Genomic DNA, 14,691 nt, shown 5'->3' with positions numbered 1-14,691 from the left:
GTCTCAGACATATACTAGTTATTGCAAATAAGGAAAACCATGGGACCCTTGTTTCTTTGGGCCTGGCTTACTTCACTTAATATAATTTTTCTAAGTCTTTCCATTTCCTAACAAATGGAGCAATGTCATTCTTTCTGATGGAGGCATAGAATTCCATTATGTATATATACCACATTTTCTTGATCCATTCATCTCCTGAGGGGCATCTGGTTTGGTTCCATATCTTGAACCCACAGACCTATACCCATCTAATCTTTGATAAGGGAGCTAAAAAAATAGAATGGAAGAAAGACAGCTTCTTCAGTCAATGGTGCTGGCAAAATTGGTTAATCACTTGTAGAAAACTAAAGCTAGATCCCTATATATCACCCTACACCAGAATCAACTCTAAATGGATCAAAGACCTCGGAGTCAAAGCAGATACTCTGAAAACTTTACAGGACAGGATAGGAGAAACCCTAGGTCTCCTTGGCATAGGCTTCAATTTTCTTCATAGAGACCCAGAAACACAACAAATCAGAAAGGTTGGACAAATGGGATTGCATGAAATTGCAGAGCTTCTGCATGGCAAAGGACATAACTAGCAAAATCAATAGAAAGCCCACGGATTGGGAGAAGATCTTGACTAGCCATACAATGGACAAGGGTCTAAAATCTAAAATATACCTGGAACTCAAAAAATTAAATCCCCAACAACAAATCCTCCAAGAAACAACTGCCCAATAAATAAGTGCGCTAAAGACTTAAAGAGAAACTTCTCTGAAGAGGAAAGAAGGATGGCCAATAGATACATGAAGAAATGCTCAACCTCCCTAACTGTAAAAGAAATGCAAATCAAAACAACATTGAGATACCACCTCACCCCAGTTAGAATGGCTATAATCAAGAACTCTAACAACAACAGATGTTGGAGGGGATGTGGACAGAAGGGAACCCTACTGCATTGTTGGTGGGAGTGTAAACTTGTTCACTTTGGAAAGTAGTATGGAGGTTCCTCAAAAGACTCCACATAGAGCTTCCCTATGACCCAGTAATCCCACTTTTGGGCATTTACCCAATGATCACAAACAAGACTATTCTAAAGCTACTGGCACAACTATGTTTATTGCAGACTCCATTTCTGATGGCAGCGGGCACTGGATTCCCACCCAGGGTCTAGAGAAGAGAATGGAAGCCAGCAGGGGGCAGCAGAGGCTCAGTCAGGTAGGAAGTGTGTGGGTCCAGCACCACCTGCCTGCCTCCCTCAGTCTGAATATTTCCTCCTCCATCTCCCTCTGACTGGATACAATTCTCCTGACAGATGTGCTAGAACACCCGAACTTTCTGCATGTCACACAGTAAGTAGGTGAGTTTGGGAAGCTCTCCAAACTTTCAGTACCCCTGTGTTGTCACTTGCAAAATAGAGAATATTGTACTAACTCACAAGATTAAGTAAGTAAATCTCTGGGAAATACTCAGAGCTGTGCCTGGCACATAGTAACACTACAAATATAGCAGCTATTGTTCATAGTGTTATTGCTTATTGAGCACTCAGGATAGAAAGATGGCATGAATAAGATGAATTAAGATAGGTTTGCACAGAGAAAGCTGGCAGGATCATGAGAGGTAGATAAGGAACTATTGTCTAATTCTGAGAAGGAAAAAAAGAGGCAAGTGGGGTATGGACAGTATCTGGAGGCTGAAGCAACCCAAAGCAGCTTCAGAGGAGGGAAATGGTTAAGGACTGAGATATAGAGACCTTCTGAGTAAAGAGAACAGCAAATAGGAAGTTAATAGGTGCAGGGAACTTTGAGTCCTTACATTTGGACCACAGTGCTAGAAGCAAAAGAGAATGTAAAAGGGAAAAGAATGGAGAGGTAAGTAGGGTCCAGGTCACGGCAAGAGTAGAGGGTCAGGGACTTAGGGCTTGGGCCTGTGATCTCCCAATGCACATAATCCCCACTGTGGCATAGGGAAAAAAAATGATCGGTCATGGGGCCTGAACTCTGAGCCTGGGCACGGTCTCTCAGCTCTTCAGCTAGCACCTTGAGCCACAGCACCACTTCCAGCCTTTTCTGCTTATGTGGTGCTGAGGAATCGAACCCAGGGTCTCATGCATGCATGGCAAGCACTCTACCACTGAGCCACCTTCCCAGCCTGGGAAAAATTTAACATTGGTATTCAGTTGCATTTAGGAAATCAGTAAAGCAGAGCTCTGGGTATATCTGTGAGGCATTTTCAGAGAAGATTAGCTAAGTGGGAAAGAGTTGCTCTGAATATGGTTGAGACACGGTCTGGTTTACAATTCAGACTGGCCTTGATCTCGCAGTCTTCCTTGTCTCTGTTTCTTCAGTACTGAGACTACAGCATACACTACCATGTTCATCATGTAGTAGGCGTAAGGGGCAGATCCTGGATTCAAAACCTGCTTTTAATATTAAAGTCTATGGTTTTAACTTTTAGAGGACACAGTCCTTATCATCCCTCCCCGCCCCCCAATCCCATATATTTCTTTGAAATAAATTCTCAGGCATTGCGATTCTTGGGACCAATGAATAAGGATTGGTGTGTGTGTGTGTGTGTGTGTGTGTGTGTGTGTGTGTATGGTTTGTCACTTTGTTTTTCCAAATGAAGGGAACTTTGGGAGACTCTGCAAGATAATGACAAATTCAAGTCCTATGTAACTATTTGTGTTCAAAGCTTTTCTGGGACTTTGTGTACTTCCCGGTGTTTTGTGAACCACATTATATTTTTTTCCATTATCATACTGGGCAATGAAGTCTGGGAGCTCTACAGACAACCAGCAGTTCTCTCAGCGTTCTGATCAGGAAATACCCATGCCCAACAGCCCCAAACAGGTTCCTCCGGTATTTCCATCTCAGTGAATGTCCAGTGAGTCTCCTTGAAAAGAAACTCCTGGTCCTGCAGGACACTGATTTCCATGGCCAGTGTGGCTTTCTCCATGCTGACATCAGCTCTGTGCTCTGTCATGTTCTCAGCTCTACCTTGACCACAAGTACCCTGTAGTTGGTAATTTCCAAATTAGGTTACAAAATGTCCCAGGAGAGGTGATTAAACAAACAAAATACAGATTTGGCTCATGGAATGTTAGAATTCTGACTCCAAGAGCCAGTTTCTGGTGGAATCTAGACACAAAATGTGATCTGCTTACCACCTTTGAACCTCCGCATTGAGAGGCTCGTGTTTTCCACCCCCGCCAATGGCCTGTTGCAACTTCCATCTCCAGATTTCCTATTAAAAGTGCTCAAAGTTAACTTGGACACACAGGTACAAAAAATAAATAAATCTGGTGCTGGGAAGGTGGCTCAGTGGTAGAGTGCTTGCCTTGCATGCCTGAGGCCCTTGGTTCGATTCCTCAGCACCACATAAGCAAAAAGAAAAAAGCCGGAAGTGGCGCTGTGGCTCAAGTGGTAGAGCGCTAGCCTTGAGCTGAAGAGCTGAGGGACAGCGCCCAGGCCCAGAGTTCAGGCCCCATGACCGGACCCCCCCAAAAAAAAAATCCATTCCCAATAACATCATTGCAACTCCTCCCTACCCCCTGCCAGTGTAAGTTCCGTAGGGCAGAGTCTCTGGTTTTCATTTCTGTTTGGCATGTAGTACTTAACAAATGTGCGCTGAACAGAGGAATAAACTTATTCCTCTCTCAAAGCCGCTATTACAGCTGGGCACCAGTGGCTCACGTCTGTAATCCTAGCTACTCAGGAGGCAGGCTGAGATCGGAGGATCATGGTTCAAAGCCAGCCCAGGCAGGAAAAATCCTTGAGACTATTATCTCCAATAAACCACCAGAAAACCAGAAGTGACGCTGTGGCTGAAGTGGTAGAGCACTTGCCTTGAGATGAAGAGCTCAGGGACAGTGCCCAGGCCCAGAGTTCAAACCCCACAACCTATTTAAAAAAAAGCCATTTTTGTTGCTTGGGATCATCAATAGTCCTGTTGTTCTGAGACTTGAACTCAGGACCTCACAGTTGCTAGCAGGTGCCATTTGAGCCATATGTCTAGCTAAATATCTGTAGATATACAGTAAAAAAAAGTGAAAACAAGAGAAAAGTATAGAGAGAAAATTTAAATCACTTCTAAGAAACCACTCATGAATCTGCAGCCATTAACATTTCCCCTAGTGACTTTGATAATAAAAGTGCTTTAAGGTAGCTCAAGGTGAGAATAAAAATTACAACTTAGTGATGCACTGGTAGCTCACACTTATAATCTTAGCTATCCAGGAGGCTGAGATCTGAGGAGTCAGTTCAAAGCCAGCCCAGGTAGAAAAGTCTGTGAGACATTTACCTTCCGGTAACCACAAAAAGTCAGAAGTGGAGCTGTGGCTCGAGTAGTAGAGTGCTAGAGTTGAATGAAGAATCACAGGGACAGTGCCCAGGCCAAGTTCAAGGCCCAGGACCGGCAAAATAAATAAATAACTAAATATTCCTAAAAATAGGTCTTGGTATGGTCCTCATGCCTTCACACTTACATTTCTCCTGGTACCAAGTTACCACCTGCTCTGGTCCACATCTTTTTCAAAGAGGTTAGCGTTAGAATACGGTAAACTTTTTGCATAACCAAATTAATTTTTTAAAAGCAAATCTTTGTCTGGCAGTTGCTCTAGGCTGCTGGAGGAGGTAACTGGTGTCACAACATCAAATAAACAAGCACAATTTTTGGGTGATGCCACCTTAAAAGAGCTGCGAAGGTTCCCAGCATGTGAGCATCATCCCAGTGATTGAAATGCAGGGGTCCTGTTTCTTCTGTGCTGTGTCTCTCTACACCACAGTCCTCTCCGAAGCTCTGTCTTAGTCTGGTCTGCATTACTGTAACAGAATACCTGATGCTAGCTACTGTATAGTACAATTTATTTGACTCACAGTCCTGGTGGCTAGAAAGTTCACATCACCTGGGGCCAGCTCTGAAAGCCTCCTTTTCTTCACCAGCAACATAAGAACATGGAGGAAAAGCAGAAAGAAGGATGATTTTGTGCAGAAAGAGCCGAGTATATGAAATGGAATGGCCTTGTTTTATAGCATATTCTCTTAAGATTTGTCTGCCCAGACTGGCTTTGTCAGCCACAATCCTCAGGTCTCAGCCTCTTGAGTAGTTTAGGATTATTACAGATGTGAACTACCAGTACCCGGTGAGAAGCGCTTTTTGTGTGATAGAAATAGTGTGTGAATTGGACACTGGTGGCTCACACCTATAATCCTAGCTACTCAGGAGGCTGAGATCTGAGGATCATGGTTCAAAGCCAGCCTGGGCAGGAAAGTCCATGTGACTCTTATCTCCAGTTAACCATCAAAAAACCAGATATGGAACTGCAGATCAATTGGTAGAGTGCTAACCTAGAGCAAAAGAGCTCAGAGATAGTGTCTAGGCACTTAGCACTTAGTTCAAGCCCCAGTACACACACACACACACACACACACACACACACACACACACACACACACACACTTTATTTTCCTCATTCAAGTTTTTGTTTGTTTGTCAGTCAGGGGCTTGAACTCTGGGCCTGGGTGCTGTCTCTGAGCTCTTCAGCTCAAGGCTAGAGCTCTACCACTTGAGCCACAGCGCCACTTCCAGTTTTCTAGTGGTTTATTGGAAGTAAGATCTCATGGACTTTCTTCACCGGGCTGGCTTTGAACTGCTATACTCAGATTTCAGCCTCCTGAGTAGCTAGGATTACAGGCATGAGCCACCAGTACCCAGCTCATTCAAGTTTTCTTTATGACATACTTTTTAAATCTTTTCTCCATAATGATAAGTTTGTAACTTTTTTAATATCTATTTTGATATTAATATGAAATCATAAATGCATTATTTTTACATTTATTTACCACATCCATGTGGAACTAAAACTATGGGCTCAGGGCTGGGGGCACAGAGGTAAAACACGAACTTACAATTCAGCGAGAGAGAAAAGATGGACAATAAAAGAAAGAACTATGCCTAAATGTGAAATTGCCCTTACAGCTAGTGCCAACAAGTAAGCTATGGTGGGATCACACAGAGACAGAGTTTCTAGACAAGTTCCCCAGAGCAAATGATATGATACTGAAATCTATAGCAAAAGAATCACTTTTGTAGCCAGAGGAAGGACAGAGAAGCTCAAGGCAGAAGGAAAAGCATGAGCTGGGAGCTGGTGGCTCACACCTCTAATCCTAGCTACTCAACAGGTTGGCATTTGGATGATTATGGTCCAAGGCCAGCCTGGACTAAACGTCTGCAAGACTCCATCTTCAATGAACCAGCCAAAAGCTGGACCATAGACATGGCTCAAGTGGTAGAGCACTAGCCATAAGAAAGAAAGTCAAGCAAGTGCATGAAAGGAAAAGCAGAGGCCAAAGACAGGAAGGAAAATGAGGCAATTTCACAATAGAGAGAAAGCCAATGGAGCAAGAAAATAAAGTTAGAGAGGTAGGCAGTCAGAGGGCACATGGTCTCCTAAGAAGAGTTAGGGATCTTTAAATATTGATCTTCGGAGCAATGAGAAGTCAGCGGAATTTTATATGCAACGGTGAGGGAAAGGAGTATGACTTGATCAGAAAAGCAGATTAGGATGCGTGACGGATGTCCTACGAGTTCACTTAAGGTAATGAGAGCTGGGAGGAGGCGGTAGGGATAAAGAGAAAGGTAGAAACAGTTAGGAAGTAAGTTTGATGGAACTGGATAGTGGATTAGGTAGGGGAGAGATGGCAAGTGACTTCTGTGCACAGCTAGGCGAATCCCTTCCACACAGCTGCAATGAAGCTGGAAAAAAATAAAAGATTTTAGAAATGGACAATTGCATTAGGTGGCATGAGTATGTATTTGGGAAAACTACTTAACCTTAGGCATAAGAACTGGAGCTGTGAGATTCTCCGTAACACTGCTCTCAGCTCTTCATTCTTGGCTGGGTATTTCCACTAGAGTGAGCCTGGCTCTGCAAACAGCTTCTCTACAGGAGGGGACTAATGTGGTTTGGGGGGGTGACGCTAGGGAAAACCCTATGCTCCAAGTGTGATTAAAAAATAGAACAACCAAACCCCCCCCCCCAATACAATACAGTGATGAAGCTAAGTGCCAATGGCTCATGACTGTAATCCTAGTCGTTACTTAAGGAGGCTGAGATCTGAAGATCATGGTTTGAAGCCAGCATGGGCAGAAAAGTCCACGACATTCTTATATCCAATTAACCAACAAAAAAACTAGAAGCCGAGCTGTTGCTCAAGCTGATCAAGAACTAGCCTTGAGGAAAAAAGTTCAGGGAGTTTAAGCCCCAGGATCAGCACACACAAAACTAAATAAAAGGAAAATAATGATACAATGCTTAATTTTGTCTTGTTTGTGCCATGGGGTGCCCAGATATTTGGTAAACATTTTTTTTTTTTGGGTCCTGTCGTGGGGCCTGAACTCTGGGCCTGGGTGCTGTCCATCAGCTCTTCAGCTCAAGGCTAGCACTCTACCACTTGAGCCACAGCGCCACTTCCGGCTTTTTTCTTCTTGCTTATGTGGTGCTGAGGAATCGAACCCAGGGCCTCGAGCATGCAAGGCAAGTGCTCTACCACTGAGCCACCTTCCCAGCCCCCTGGTAAACATTATTCTTGTTGTTTCTGTGAGAGACTCACCCTTTGGCTGGTAACTTCTCTTACCTAACCAATTTGAGATGGGACATTAGGGATTTTGTTTTCTTCTCCATTTGACTTCAATCTGAAACATCAGCTTTGTTGGGGCACCTTGATCTGCCAGCTCTTCTGGGTCTCCAGCTTCCTTACTGCAGATTCTGGGACTTGCTAATTTCTGTGATCATGTGATCTGCTTCCTTACAATGAAATGTCTTCATCTGTGTATGTGCATAGATCTATGTCTTCTATTGGTTCCTCTGTAGACCCATGGCTTATGCAGTAACTCACTGAATAGATAAATTGCATAAAAACATAGAAATGATAACTTCTTCAGTTGAAGAAGACAGATGAAATTAAAACATTTACTAAAAATGAGATAGTAAAATAATGTCATTAAAAAAAATCAAGATCAGCCAGGCGCTGGTGGCTCATGCCTATAACCCTAGCTACTCAGGAGGCTGAGATCTGAGGATTATGGTTCAAAGTGAGCCTGGGCAGGAAAATCCATGAGACTCTTATCTCCAATTAACCACCAGAAAATTGGAAGTGGCGCTGTGGCTCAAGTGGTAGAGTGCTTGCCTTGAGCTGAAGAGCTGAGAGAGAGCGCCCAGGCCCAGAGTTCAAGCCCCATGACTAACAAAAAAATAAAAATCAAGATCTATATTTTAGTTGGGCCATTTGGTAGTAATAAATCAATATTGCAACATTAGCATATATTTGTTTTCTTGTTTTAAAAGCTTGTGACATGTAGGACATGTAGCTCAGCAGCAGAGTGCCCGAACTCAAACCCCAGTACTGACTGCCAATTTTTTAAAAATAAAGAATAAAATTAAAAAATGGTGTAATGTGCTTGTATTTTAATTCTCTCAGAAATACACAAATACCTCTTGATTCTATTGTTTAACAACCTTCCGGGGCATGGCACCATTTAACTGTGTGTAAAACAAGCTAAACAAATATGGCCCCTGCCCCTTGGGAAATGCACAAACAGAAAAAGAAACAGAGAGGTTCATTTTTCTCCGAGTCTGCACTTGGGCAAAAGCACAAGCCAAGAGCACCTTGATCAAATATTTACAAGACCATAATCTTCACAGTTAATAATTTTCACATTGGGACTCATTGATATGTAAGGGAGACCTTGGTGCTACAGAATCAATAGACTAGCAGATGTCAGGAACTTTTGTCAGCAAATATACCAATTATTTTGGTAGAAGATATAGATACATATATGTGTGTGTGGACCCATACATGGTATCTTGTTTAGTAATTATTGTTATTTTCTTTTTTTACGAAAAGGAGACAAGAGTTCCTAAAAGAGCTGAGGAGGTTGGGGGTTGGGAAGATAGGTCCACCACTGTGACACATGCAATACGGTGCAACAGTGAAGTCATTGGGCCAGAAATTTCTCAATATTTGCCCTGGCAGAGATAGGGAGCTAGGGTTGAGCTCTAGTCCCCGGGGACTGGGAGCCATTTTGTTAAGAGAGGGGATGGCTGCAGCTGGCTTCAGGTCTAGAGCGCAGGAGGGCTGCAGGGCAGTAAGTCTAACACTTCTCCTTCGCTGATCCACTTAGAAAATTGAGAGTCCTTCAGATTTCAGTTCTTCCTGGCTCATCCTGAATGCCCTATAGACCTCTTGGGCGATGGGCACTGGTCCACCAGCCTCTAGCCTCTGTATGGAGAGCATCTTCTATCTACAGACGCTAACAAAGGGTTTGTCACAGAGAAGACACCAACAGCGGTCAACAAACTGGAAAAAATTGGCTCTGTCTCTTTTTGACCTCTTGATGTTTATCAGCTAGAAAATTGAATATTCCAATTAACCAGGGCTAATTTGTGCATGATATTTAATCTTTTTGGATCTAAATTCCAATTCAATGAAATGAAATTTTTTGTTAGGAGAAAGTTCTTTAACCTTTTTTTTTTTTTTTTTCCTTCCTCAATACTGGGGCTTGGGCGTTTGAACTCAGGCCTTTGTACTTATTAGGTTAAGCACTCTACCACTTTGGCTACACCTACAACTCCTTCCCTCCCTCAAGCCTAAGTTCTTTAAACTTCCAGTACTTGGGCTGGGAAGGTGGCTCAGTGGTAGAGTGCTTGCCTTGCATGCATGAGGCCCTGTGTTCGATTCCTCAGCACCACATAAGCAAAAAAGAAAAAAAGCCGGAAGTGGCGCTGTGGCTCCAGTGGTAGAGCGCTAGCCTTGAGCTGAAGAGCTGAAGGACAGTGCCCAGGCCTAGAGTTCAGGCCCCACGAAGGGACCACCCCCCCCAAAAAAAAACAAAAAACTTTCTGTACTTGAGTTTGCTCATTTACCAAACAGGCTTTAACACAGCACCCACTTCATGGTGCTGTGAGAATCAGATGAAGTAATGAAGTCATTTGAATGAATTAATGTATGGGAAGTGTTTAGAACTTGCAAAAGAATATAAATATAGTCAGTATTTGTGGATAAATTATTTTGTTTCTAAGTTTTCCATTTCCTGTTAAAGTTAATAATCATTTTCTTTGTTCAGTTATATAAGTTTATATTCTGGTTAGAAGAGGTATTGAAAAGCATCACTAGGTATTTTCAGGACTCTTGCTAAGTTATACTAGATTCTCATTCTTATAAAAATATTCAACACAATTCAAATAATTCAAAGAATTAATACAAGTACAGTATTAATTCAGTGCCTGGCTCAGGTACCAAATATTGCTAGTATTAGCTACCTTTCATTTGTATATTTTTGGAACATTTACTATATGCTAGCTAGCAAGGAGCCATCATGGGACAAAAACAAAAACTGAGCCTTTGTAGATTCAACATTTCAAATTAGGAAAAATAGAAAAATGGAAAATAGCATACAGAAGGCTGACGCAGGAGGATTAAAGTTCAGAGCTACTCTGGGCTGTATAAAGAAATCTTGTTCATCAACAAACTTTCAGAATTGGAGTAGTTTTCATTTGGTAGTTATAAATGCTGGTATTTTTTTTTCTTTGGTACAGAAAATGACAACCAGTATGTCAATGCTTCTAAGACTTGATGTAATGTGATAGCCGATATAAACAGTCATACCAAAAAAATAATAATAAATTAAGTTGGGGAGGAAGATGGGCAGTTTGTGGAAATTTGTAACTTAAATATGGCATAGCTCTGTGTCTTTTTACATTAATGTATTTTAGAAACAAAGGGCCACAATGACCTAATAAAATTATAACTTAAAAGAATTTTTGGTGATATCCTAGATGGGATATTAAAAGATCTCTTTCAGCACAAGTGCTTGGTTTGGGTCTTTTGAAGGTGAACTTTTATCTTGTGTGGTTGTTCCACTTTTTTTTTGTTGTTGTTGTTGGTCGTGGGGCCTGAACTTGGGCGCTGTCCCTCAGGTCAAACCCTAGTATTGTACTGTATTATACTATACTATACTGTACTGTACTGTACTATACTTTACTTTCCATCTCCCTCACACACACATACACACACACAAACCTGATGAGTTGTACACTAAAAATAGTATATATTACTGTGTGCACGTTTCATTTTAATTAAAAAGTGGAACAGGAGCTGGGAAGGTGGCTCAGTGGTAGAGTGCTTGCCTTGCATGCATGAGACCCTAGGTTCGATTCCTCAGCACCACATAAGCAGAAAAAGCCAGAAGTGGTGCTGTGGCTCAAGTGGTAGAGTGCTAGCCTTGAGCTGAAAAGTTGAGGGACAGCGCCCAGGCCCAGAGTTCAGGCCCCACGACCGAAAAAAAAGAAGAGTCTTGTGGATTTGTCCCCTGGGCTGACTTGTGATCTTCAGATCTCAGCCTCCTGAGTAGCTAAGATTATAGGTGTGAGCCACCGGCTCCTGGGTAATGATGAAGTTTAGTTGATCAGTTAGGCAAAGAAAGAGAGGAACAATAACAACTACTAACCAATCGTCAAAATAGATTGTAATGAAAGTGTGAATTACGGCCTTGCACCTTCTTTACTTAACAGTCCTGAGCCTTCCTTCACATTTGCTGCATTCATGGACCCTCTTCCTCCTGGAAATGTCAGCACAGCCAAGGCAGAGACTGGGTTTGTTTCTTTCACTGCTGTAGCTTCAATACTTAGAGCAGAGTCTGGCTCACAAACCTTTGCTGGATAAGTTTGTGAATGAAACTAAATGGCCAAACTATTCCTAGTGGACAATGTCTAGGACAGTAGTCCACCTCTTCATGTCTCAGTTGGTTCACGCTCATCCTCTTTCATGGTCTCTCTGCCAGTCTTCCCACTGAAAAAGGCTCTTTCTTCTTAACTGTGGCTGTTTCTTGGGCTCTAACCACCCCCCCCCCCCCACTCATCTCCTCCCCCCAGCCACATCTCATCTTTGTTTTGCTCATGGTCCCAAGGGAACTTGGTGTTCTGGACTCTGGGTAACTCACTGTGGTTTGGCCTCCATCACTGGTCCTCTCTGCTCTGTAGGGCCCAGCAGTGAATCTGGATAAAGGTTGTTTAGTTACATCACTACTGGCGTGTGTTTGCTGGCAGGATGGGTAAGGAGTAACCTTGAGGCCTTTGGAACATTCTAGCTTCTTGGCTATGGGCATGCTTCAGACCTGCAAACTCAAGACTTCATGTCAGCAGGAATCCAGAAGGCAGACTTGCTTTTACCCATGAAGGCACAGAGCCGGGGCGCTCAAGTCTGCATCAGTTACTCTACTACATGAGAAGGCGAGCTGGTATCTAAACCGCCCCCTGCAGGGGAAATGGTGTACTAAAACCACAGGAAGAGGGCTGGGAAGGTGGCTTCGTGGTAGAGTGCTTGCCTAGCATGTATGAAGCCCTGGGTTTGATTCCTCAGTACCACATATACAGAAAAAGCCAGAAGTGGTGCTGTGGCTCAACTGGTAGAGTGCTAGCCTTGAGCAAAAGAAGCTCAGGGACAATGCCCAGGCCCTGAGTTCAAGCCTCAGGACCGATAAAAACAAAAACAAAAAAATGTAAGAAAGGACTCCTAAGCTCAGAGACCCCCAAAAGCATCTGCAGGGCGAGAAATGGGTTTCTACTCGTGTGTGTGTGTGTGTGTGTGTGTGTGTGTGTGTGTGTGTGTGTGTGTGTGTGTGTGTGTTGGTCCTGGGGCCTGAACTCAGGGCCTGGGCACTGTCCCTTAGTTTCTTTTTGCTTAAGGCTGGCACTCTACCCCTTGAGAGCTGCAGGTCTACTTCCAGCTTATTGAAGAGAAGACCCTCATGGGCTTTCCTGCCTGGGCTAGCTTCAAACCATAATCCTCAGATATCAAACTCCTGAGCAGCTAGGATTCCAGGTGTGGGCCATCGGCATCTGACTTCATCTGCTTTCTACTGACAGAAAACATTAGCTATGGACGATGGGTATTACCAAAATGTATTTGCTCTGTCTGTGTTCTCTTCTGATCTAAGTTCTGATGGGGGCTACCCAAGCAGAGGTGAGGGTATGTCTATGGGAATCACCTGAGGTAGCTGTGACCGCCCCCCTCCTCCCCTCCCATGCCCTCCACACGCCCCCCTCTGCCTGTAAATTCTGCGTCAGAGGCTCTATTTGCAAGACCACCTGCCTGACCCCGTGCTGCCCGCTGCTCTTTGATCTGTAAACCTGAATCTCCGCCAGTTGGGTTGAGACAGAGGAAGCCACCCACAATCCCACAGCTGCTGTTTTGTTACCTCACAGTTCTAGGCCCAAGGTCTTAGAAAAAGAGGAATCCCCTGTAGAGAGATGGGCAAGTGCCATATACAGACAATTCCCAAAGCATAAAGACCTAAGAAACATGAGAGATGCCCACCTAGGATAAAACCCTAGACATGTAGTGACTCAGAGCAACTTCACGGCATACATATAAGGAACTGAGAATCTCTTTATACAAAAGTTTGTACTCAGATGGGGCTGGAAATGTGGCTTAGTGGAGAGTGCTTACCTAGCATGCATGAAGCCCTGGGTTCAATTCCTTAGTACCACATATACAGAAAAAGATGGAAGTGAGTGCTGTGGCTCAAGTAGTAGAGCACTAGCCTTGAGCTGAAGAGCTCAGGGACAGCGCCCAGGCCCAGAGTTCAAGCCCCACAACCAACTGAAAAAAAGAAAGAAAAGGCTGGAAGTGGGTTGTAGCCCAAGTGGCTCGCCACTTGAGCAAAAAAGAAGCCCAGGGACAGTGCCCAGGCCCTGAGTTCAGTCCTCAGGACTGGCAAAAATAAATAAATAATAAATAAATAAATAAAGGTGTGCACTCAGAGATTCATGGCCATTATTCATGATAGCCGCCACCCCCCCCAGATATGGAAACAGAGCAAATGCCCATCAGCTGGTGAATGGACACACAAATTATTGTCTGTGTATACCACAGGATGACATTCAGCCATCAAAAGGAAGGAACTTCATCTCCTAAGTAGTCCCTTAATTAGATTTATGTTTTGTGGGTATCCATATATTTATGTATTATATGTAGTCCATATATATCATAGATGTGAATGTACATGTTCATGAATATGTGTATCTTTTATGTCTGGCTTCCACAAATGAGTGTAACCATCCAATTTTTTTTGTGTGTACGAGTCCTGGGGCTTAAACTCAAAGTCTGAGTGCTGTTCCTGAGCTTTTTTGCTCAAGGTTAACACGCTACCACTTGAGCTATAGATCCATTTCTGGGGTTTTTTTTTTGAGGGGGTGGGTTGGTGCTTAATTGGAGATAAGAATGTCATGGACTTCCCTGCTTTGGCTGGCTTTGAACCATGATCCTCAAATCTCAGCCTCCTGAGTAGTTGGGATTACAGGTGTGACTCCAATATCTTTCTCTCTCTCTCTCTCTCTCTCTCTCTCTCTCTCTCTCTCTCTCTCTCTCTCTCTCTCTCTTTCTTTCCTTCTGCCAGTCCTGGGCCTCGGCACTGTCCCTTAGCTTCTTTTGTTCAAGGCTAGCACTCTACTATGTGAGCCACAATACCACTTCTGCCTTTTTCTGCTTATGTGGTACTGAGGAATCAAACCCAGGGCTTCATGCATGCTAGGCAAGCATTCTACCACTAAGCCACATTTCTAGCCCTTTTTTTTTGTTGTTGTTGGTCATGGGGCTTGAACGCGGCCTGGGCGCTGTCCCTCAGCTCTTCACTTCAAGGCTAGTG

The sequence above is a fragment of the Dipodomys spectabilis genome, unplaced genomic scaffold (assembly GCF_019054845.1).
Source record: "Dipodomys spectabilis isolate Male_0828 unplaced genomic scaffold, ASM1905484v1 ptg000273l, whole genome shotgun sequence".
Lineage (NCBI taxonomy): Eukaryota > Metazoa > Chordata > Mammalia > Rodentia > Heteromyidae > Dipodomys > Dipodomys spectabilis.
The sequence above is the reverse complement of the archived record's forward strand: the minus strand, read 5'-3'. Positions refer to the sequence as shown.